This window comes from Terrapene carolina, unplaced genomic scaffold, assembly GCF_002925995.2.
Source record: "Terrapene carolina triunguis isolate 2854851 unplaced genomic scaffold, T_m_triunguis-2.0 Scaffold22549, whole genome shotgun sequence".
In the NCBI taxonomy this organism is placed as follows: Eukaryota; Metazoa; Chordata; order Testudines; family Emydidae; genus Terrapene; species Terrapene triunguis.
In genome coordinates this window covers 3,605-12,984 of record NW_020686900.1, presented here as the reverse complement: position 1 = coordinate 12,984, position 9,380 = coordinate 3,605, and the positions used below count along the sequence as shown (strand labels likewise).

The following is a 9,380-nucleotide window of genomic DNA, read 5'->3' as shown; positions in this document are numbered from 1 at the left end:
GAGGTCCCTTCCAGTCCTAGAATCTATGAATCTATGAATCTATGAATGGAATCAACTACCTCCTGTGGCAATCAGTTCCTCAGTCTAATTAGATGCTGAGTGAAGAAAGCATTATTTTTTGTCTGTTTTGAATGTGCCACATTTCAGTTTAATTGAATGTCCTATTGATCTTGATCTACTCTCTACCAGCCAGTATTTGATAGACTTTTCTCATATCCTCTGTAATTCATCTCAATTCTAAGATAACAATGTCAGTCTTTTCAACCGCTTTCCATACAAGAGTTAACTCGGGACCTAGATTGTTCCCTGCAACCCTCTAGTTCTTCAATATCTTTTGTGAGAAGGGTGCCAAGTACTACAAACCGGAGTCCAGAAGAAGGTGAAATATTAACTGACTGATCTCATGGCATTATATTGTTTGTATGAGTCCCCATTCTATGCCTCCTGCATTCCAATGTTTTGCTCAGTTTCTGTCCATTCTTGCACGGTGAGCAGGTTTTCACAAGGCTGAGTACCATGACACCCAGGTCCCTCTCCTGAGTTCATACAGTTAAATTAGAATCTTATAAGGTGTTTGAGGAGTTAAAGTTTTTCCCTCATATGGGCATAAATGTTTCAGTTATTGACTTCAAAGTTCTTCTGCCATCATGCTGCCCATTCACCTGGCTTGGTTAGCTCCTTCGGGGGACTTATCTGGCCTCGACTATGACCTAAATAACACTGCTCTACAGCCAAAATGCTTCTGAAATAAATGTAGTCAAACTTTACTAATTCTGGGTCACTGAGAATGAAAATGATGCTTAAAATTGTTGATTGGCTCTAGTTTTCAAGATATGCTATTGGGTCAGTATATACGACCCTTGACTTGGGAATGGCGGAGGATAAGTGAGTTATAAAGGGAAGGGATCTCAATTTAAACCAGAAATGACTAAAATACATCTTTGACTGGATCTATGAATAAATCTATGACTGGGTTTGGACAGTACTTGCTTTTTAGGCAAAACAATGAATGATGCAATTTGAAGCTGGTATTGCGTCATACATGATATGAATTGCATCATGTTATTCCTAGAAGTCATGGATGATGCAATCATAACGAAGCTTACATCACTCTGCTGAACAAATTGCCCTATATCAGCTCTAGAAATCATACAGTGTTGTGCTCTGTTATTTGTCAGTGTTTGATTTTGCAAAGGGACACATTTCTGTTTAGCCAAAGTGAGCAGAGATGCCTCATACTTGTGTGAACAGTGCAGATATCTTCTGCTATGTTTGTGGTGAAGTGACTTTTGCATCACAAAAGCGCAGTATAACCACTATGGTTAAGAAAGCCTATCCCCTTTATTTTGGCTGCAAAATTGGAGATCAGGACAAGAGGTGGGCCCCACACATATGCTGCAACACTTGTGCAACAAATCTTCGCCAGTGGTTGAACAGGAAAAGGAAATCTATGCCTTTTGCAATGCCAATGATTTGGAGAGAGCCAACAGATCATACCAGCAATTGTTACTTTTGCATGGTGCCTCCAGTTGGGAAAGGTGTGTCAAAGAAGAAAAAGTGGACTGTGCATTATCCAAACATTCCATCAGCTATACGCCCAGTACCCCACGGAGAAGGACTGCCGGTTCCTGTTGCACCAGAATCATTCTCACTTGAGTCAGACGAGGAAGAGGAAGAGGATGAAACTTCTGGTCCTGAACCATCAATGTCACAAGACCCACATTTTCTCCCATCCTCCTCCTCTGAACCACACCTCATAACACAAGGTGAACTGAATGACCTTGTCAGGGATTTGGAACTACCCAAGAGTAAGGCAGAGCTGTTGGGCTCCAGACTACAGCAGTGGAATCTCCTGGCAGGTGATGTTAGGGTTTCCATGTTCCGTGACCGTCAAAAGGATCTTGTCCCATTCTTCTTCATGGAAGGTGATCTTGTAGCCTGCAACAACATCGATGGTGTGATGGCAGCCCTCAACATCGTTCACGATCCAGATGAGTGGAGACTGTTCATTGATTCATCGAAGACGAGTCTTAAAGCTGTTTTACTGCATAATGGCAATGTTTTGCCATCAATTCCAGTTGGTCATGCAGTCCATATGAAGGAAACCTATGACAACATGAAACAACTTTTGAGGTGCATAAACTATGATCAACATCAGTGGCAGCTTTGTGGCGATTTGAAGGTTGTTGCTCTCTTGCTTGTTCTGCAGACTGGATACACAAAGTACTGCTGTTTTCTCTGCAAATGGGATAGTCGTGCAAGAGATTCCCACTACATCAAGAAAGATTGGCCACTCCGACAGTGATTGGAGCCTGGGAGGAAAAGTGTTCAGCATCCACCACTTGTTGAATCAAGGAAGATTTTGTTACCACCCTTACACATTAAGCTGGGTCTGATGAAGAACTTTGTCAAGGCCATTGACAAAACACAAGCAGCTTTCAAGTACCTCCATGGAAAATTTCCAAGGTTAAGTGAAGCTAAGATAAAGGAAGGTGTCTTTGTTGGTCCTCAGATTCGTGAACTTCTTCGAGATGATGCATTTGACCATGCACGGCGTGGCAAGGAAAAGACGGCATGGAAAGCCTTCCAGTTAGTGGCAATAAATTTTCTCGGAAACAACAAGGCAGACAACTACCTTGTTGTTGGTGGAAAACCTCCTCAAGGCATACAAAAGCCTTGGTTGCAACATGTCACTAAAGATACATTTTTTGCACTCTCATCTAGATTTTTTTCCACCGAACTGCGGAGCAGTGAGTGACGAGCACGGCGAGCGATTTCACCAGGACATTGCAACAATGGAGAAACACTCTCAGGGCAAATGGAGCCCATCAATGCTTGCAGACTATTGCTGGACAGTGACAAGAGATGCTCCATTGAATGAATACAAGAGACAAGCCAAGAAGCGCTGAGTAGACACTGAATAGGACTAAACTATGTACAGAATAGTTTTTTGCCTTTTGTTTCATAATAAATTTTATTTATATAACCCTTTTGCTGATTTTTAAAGTGTTACATAAACAGGACAGGTGAAATATTATCATGTAAAGCAACCATAAACACATGAAAAGACCTAGGTTTACAATTTATGATTAAAACTCTACTATCTACACAATATACATAGACATAAAATGTAAAAACTTAAATATCTTAGAAACAGTAGCCAAACAGTTGTTTTAATTGTCATATTTGAATTCAGCACATCAAAATACATAATAAATAGCACATTTTATCTCTGAAGCAGACGACTTCTCAAAAATTGTAGACCAGTGTAATCTGTTGCCATCTGTAAATGTTGCCATTTCACTACTCACCCCCATTTCTAGATTGTTAATACCTATAAAATATTTACCTTTTTTTTTTAAAAAAAAGCGTGTAACCCTCCTCTCTGTGCATCTCTCCCTTCACAGGAACCTTGAGCCTTTCTGAGCCCAATATAAACATTCAACATCTCATGTCAATTTTCAACCTCACTGCCTTTGAACCGTCAACATTCATCCTAATGGGGATCCCTGACCTGGAAGCTGCCCACCTCTGGATCTCCATCCCGTTCTCTACATTCTACATTATTGGCCTATTGGGAAATTTTACAGTTCTGTTTGTTGTAGGCAAAGAGCAGACCCTGCACAAACCGATGTACCTGTTGCTCTGCATGCTGGCGCTCTACTTCTGTTGTGCCAAAGGCACTGTGTATATTTTGGTTCAATTTGAACAGCATTAATGTGGGTGGCTGCCTCACCCAGATGTTCTTCCTTCATGGGGTTTCTATGATGCACTCAGCCATTCTTGTGACAATGGCCTTTGATCGCTATATTGCCATATGTAATCCTCTGAGATATGCCACTATCCTCACCAACGCACGAATAGCTAAGCTAGGGCTTGTGGGTTTGATAAGAGCTGTTCTCCTCATTAAACCCCTGCCCCTGCTCCTGATCAGGCAGCCATTCTGTTCCAACCACATTATCCCCAACACGTATTGTGACCACATGGCTGTGGCAAAGATGTCGTGTGGAGACATCACAGTCAACAGGACATATGGTTTGGTGATGGCATTTGTAGTCATCATGTTAGACTTGACTCTCATTGTCCTGTCCTACAGTCTGATCATCAGGGCCATCCTCAGAATCTCCTCCAAGAAAGCCCATCAGAAAGCCCTCAACACCTGCACAGCCCACATCTGTGTGATACTGATGTCTTATCCTCCCTTCCTCTTCTCCACTCTGACACATCGGTTTGGTCAGGGCATCGCTCCACAGGTTCACGTCATCTTGGCCAACCTCTATTTCCTCCTCCCCCCCATGCTCAACCCTATCATTTATGGGGCCAAAACCAAAGAACTTCGTGAGAAAATGGGCAAATACACCTGCAGAAGGTGATCTCCTTGGGCCACAGACTTTAAACCAGCATGACGGGAAGGGGAAGCAATATCTCCTTGTTAATCTAGTGTGCTCTATTCCAGTTTGGCTGAGCTCAATATTGTGGACATTCAAAGTGTGAAAAGCTTCTCACACCTAACACGTTATCACTCCATCATCAAGCACTGTTCTCTCTGTTGCTGAGTTCCCTCTCTCTGACCATCACCTGATCTCTTTCAGCTTTACTCATCATCCCTCACTTCTACACACAGTGTCACTTGGCCTTTCCATGACTTCCAAACCACCTGAAGATACAACAGCTGTCTGAAGCAAGGTGGATTTCCATTAGATCCTTTGTGTTTTGTAGAAGTTATAAAAGATTAGCTAGTGCAGTGTGCTTTGGAGCATCTTGAGAGATGTTAATTATTCAATACTGTTCTGGCAGTTAGGTAAATATCTGGGATGTTCTAAATCTTTTGCTTATGTCTGTGTGTGCTTAAATCAAATACACTGCAACGTTAGACAAGAGCATGATTAATTGCCTTTAATCCTTGATCAGACAGAATTGCTGTGTTCCCATTGATTTATTCCACAAACTGCCTGGAGTGAAATAGTTAAGTTGCCCCAGCTTTGGGTTATGACAACACAGGGTAACAGACTGCTGTGTTAAATTAGGACATCACCTTGGAGTACATTAACTTACCGCTTTGCACAGTTAATTTTGGAGTAGCTTTCAGCTGGAACTTTCAAAACACACACTAACCATTCCCGTTGTTGAAGATGTCAAAAGTAGGTGTTGAGATTTCTTCTTGGAGTTTGTGAAACAGAGATTGCCACCAAATGTTCAGGTGATTGAACAACTTGCAGTACTAAGGTTTCAGGGGGTAGCTCTGTTAGTCTGTATAAGCAAAAAACAATGAGGAGTCCTGTGGCACCTTAGAGACTAACAAATTTATTTGGGCATAAGCCTTCATGGGATATAACCCACTTCATCAGATGTATGGAGTGAAAATCACAGTAGGCAGGCATAAATATACTAAGTACTAAGTCCTTCACAGCCTAGAGACATTGATATCTCATTTTTGCCATTGTTTTGTGGAGACCTTGGCCAGTTGGAGCAGCAATGGAGATTTTTGCGTCTAGATCACTGGGTCTCAAATTCAGATCAACCAAGTATGGCAGTTTTGGGCTGAAGGTCTCAAACACATGGATGTCGCTGGGGACAAAGACTATAATGAGCTTGGCTTGTTTGCTCTTTCATTGCTCTTGCTACCTTTTAGAAATGCTACGGCTGAAAGACTGTTTTCTCAGATGCACCTGATAAAAGAAAAACTGTGCAACAAGATGAAATAGGAACCTTTAGAAAACATATTTCAAATTAGGGCATACATGAAACCACACAAAATCTGTTGTGAAGAGTTTGCACCAATGAAAGAAATGATTGCACTGGTCACTGCTGCTATGTATGATCATCATCAGAAGCATTCTACTTCTGATGCAGACAGCGAGGATGAAACATTGCCTTTTAGAGACTAACAAACTCATTCAACACAAAATATGGACAATGATTACTGTCATTGACTGGAATTAAAAATAAATAATATGAACGTGTTATTGTTGTTTTACACTACATAATTTTTTGGCTACTTTTGGTCAATTTTTAACACCATTATTCCCCATTTATTGTTTGAAACGCCTGCCAACCCTCAATCGGGATAAAAGCACCAGTACTGGGGTTTGATTTTGAATTTGATTGTCATCTCACCACTTTGTTGCTAATGTGGACTAACTCCTGCTGGGACTTGTAGCTTTTATTTTTAAATTAAATCTGTACGAGGTGTCTAACGAAAGCTTTCATTTCTTACTTGATGTATAGACCATTGTGGTAATAAAAAAAACCCCTTTGTTTCTAAAAAATAGATGGGGCTACTTTAAGGTCAGTTTTTAAGGTATTTGGGATTATTAAAGCAGTAGAAATCTGGCAAACGTGAGCAGCACCTCAAGCTGGGCTAGAGGCAGAGCAGCAGTGCTGAGCCAGAAGCCGACCAGAACCGGGAGATGGGTCAGCGCAGACCAGCTGCACCGACAGTGAGCCAGGCCTAAGTTACAGTGCAGAGCTGCGGGGTCAGAGCCAGGCAGGGCCGGCTCCAGGCACCAGCCCTCCAAGCATGTGCTTGGGGCGGCACCTGGAGGGGGGCGGCGCTCACCCGGGGAGAACGGGGCCGCAGCCAGGCTCGCCGCCCTCTCCCGGCGCTCTGGCCGGCCGGGAAGAGCGGGGCCGCCCTCCCCCATTGCTCCGGCCAGTCGGGGAGAGCAGGGCCCCGGCCGGGCTCGCCGCCCTCCCCCGTTGCTCCGGCCGGTCGGGGAGAGCGGGGCCCCGGCCAGGCTCGCCGCCCTCCCCCCCCCCCCCGCCCCCCCCCCCCCGGGGGGGGGGGGGGGGGGCGGCGGGAAGCTTTTTTGCCTGGGGCGGCAAAAAAGCCAGAGCCGGACTTGGAGCCAGGATAGTGGATGCCAGCCGTGCCACAGGTAATATGGCAGCTGAGCACAATGCACAGCTGGGGCAAGCAAGGTGGGGCCATGGGCAGAGGGCCTGGCACAGGGAGACATCACCAGATAAGAGGGCCTTGAAGGCTGGACTCAGAAGAGGGGACACAATTCTGATAGAAGGGCAGATGCTGGGGAGAAGGGACTTGCCACCTAGAGCCTGAGGGCATGTGGTCACCGCCACAGAAAGTGTCTGACCCGCGGTATCAAGGCACACAGCCAGGGCCTGGGCAGGAGGCCTGGGACTTGTGAGGAACAGACTGAGACTTTCCTTACATCTCAGAGATAGCTGTTTGTGATGTTCCCATGCCCACACCGTTGGGTTCTTTGTTTACTTGAAGCTTTCCCATTTTTTCCTTATTTTTTCTTACAGTTGCTGTTTAATAAACTATATTTGGTTTGAACTTAATGTAGTTATCAGAGGGTCAGGGAAACGTCCATTATGAAGAGACTACCCCGGAGTGGGGACACCCTAGCCCCTGTCCTAAGTGACCACAATGAGACTGGGGGTTCAGCCTCCCAGGAATCCTTGCCCTGGCCATGTCACCATTAAGGGGACGTGGACGGGGAGTCCTTGAGCTCAGGCAGGCCTCTGGGTAAAGAGAGAGGGAGTGGGGACTCAGACCCTGTTACTCAAGAACTCCCCTTCCACTCTCATGTGTAGCAGTCCTCTTAATGGTGAAAAGAAGTTACCGAGAATGGGTTTTGTACTGGTCTTGTTGACAGAGAACGCATTTTTAAATAAGAAGTCTGAGAGAGACAGAAATTCTGGAAATAAAGGAATGATTTCTAAGATTTGTTGATTGCTATGAGCAAGGGGATGCTGGCGCCATCTATCAAAACTTTAAACAGTTCCTACAAACATCGGGGACCACTGTCATGGCAGCCTATGTAAATGGAGTACAGCAAAAAATGCTGCAAGATCACTCCACTGCCATATATATTCACACCGCGTAGCTCATAAATTGAATTTGGTTTAATTTGAAGGCTGCAAGGTAAACTGGAGAGCAACAGGATTTTTTCCACTCTAGAGAGCTTCTGTACCTTCTTTTCCCAGTGTGCCACACATCATGCTTACTTGGAGGGCCAGAAGACGCTTAGAGTAAAACTGGAATTCTCTCATGTCATTTAAGTAAGATGAGATAGGCATGCAGATGTAAAAATGCATCTTTTGTAAAAAGAAAACCTCCCTGAGAGCACTTCTCAGCAATTTGAAGGGACTGTCAGAGCCTCCCTATTCAAGATTAATTGAAGCATTCGATTTGTTGAAAAATGTGCAAAAATAGATTTTTGTGGGCTTGACCGTTTTTTACCGTGTTCCTTGTATGACTCACGTAGCACGCAAAGCTCTGTAGACACCAGAAACGACACTTTCTCAGGTCTGCAGTGTATGGCAGGGAATTGTCAAGGTGTTAGAGAGTATGCGAACCAGCGCTAAATGAGATGCTGTTCGGGAGGAAGCCCCAAAGTTCTGGGAGCTGCATGATGTCCCTGTTACCACAACGCAGAGGAAGAGTATGCCCACAAATGACCTCGGAAAAAAACCAGCCTTCCTTGACTGTTCAGTTATTACAAGCACACTCAGACAACGAGAATATCAGCCGCTAAAAATGAGAGCGCTAAGGTCAGGGGGACCCCCTGTCCGACTGCAGTCTTCCCTTGCAATTGCTCGTAATAAAACTGTCTCTGGCTTGTTGCTAACAAACACAGAGTGAGGATTTGTTTTCTTCCACAGTAGATACAATGAGAGAGCTGCGATCTGTGACACCTCACCCCAACCGAGACAGTTGTTCTTTTTTTAAAGACTGTACAATGGCACGATCCTTGTATGTCTCATTCACGATCCCATTACCAGTGTTTGATCCAGGATAAGGATGTGTACAGGCTATTGGTGGCTGTCCATTCAACAGGTCACCTCGAAGACAATATCTACAGAGAATATGTCAATCTGCCTCCCTGGGTCGTCTATCAAAGCCCAACTCAAACTTGGAAAGTTTGGCAGATAACCTGCTGCTCTGTAAAAGGGCCTCAGGACATCTGTGGATGTAATGTGTTTGAGGCAGACACTGTTCTGTGTGGACTACAAGGAGAGGAGTTACGAAATAAACCATCATCATCATTCCTGGTGAGGCTGAACAAGTGAAAGACTTTGATGGAGAGGGTGACCTATTCTGGAAATGGCCAATTTTGCATGGTAACCAATCAAGAAAGGTACCAATATGGTCCCTTGGAGTGTCCTGTCACAGATCCAAATTTCTGTTTTACTTCAAAGCAACCTACTTTGATAGTGAAACAAGCAATTTCCCCTATTCCCACTTTTGAAAACATCACTATTATCCAGTCTAATCCATACTACCAGGATTTAACTATCCAAAGTACACCAACATATCTTGTCTATATTCCCCCATTAAGTTTACCGTTAAATCATTAGTAGCTCATAAAGAGATCCACGGATCACAATTACTAATGATATGGACAAAGCCA

General features: G+C 44.1%; 1 pseudogene; it reads left to right on the top strand.

Moving 5' to 3' along the window:
- Positions 1–3,451: 3,451 nt before the first annotated feature.
- LOC112124541 lies at positions 3,452–4,373 on the top strand (annotated as a pseudogene).
- The last annotated feature ends 5,007 nt before the right edge of the window (positions 4,374–9,380 follow it).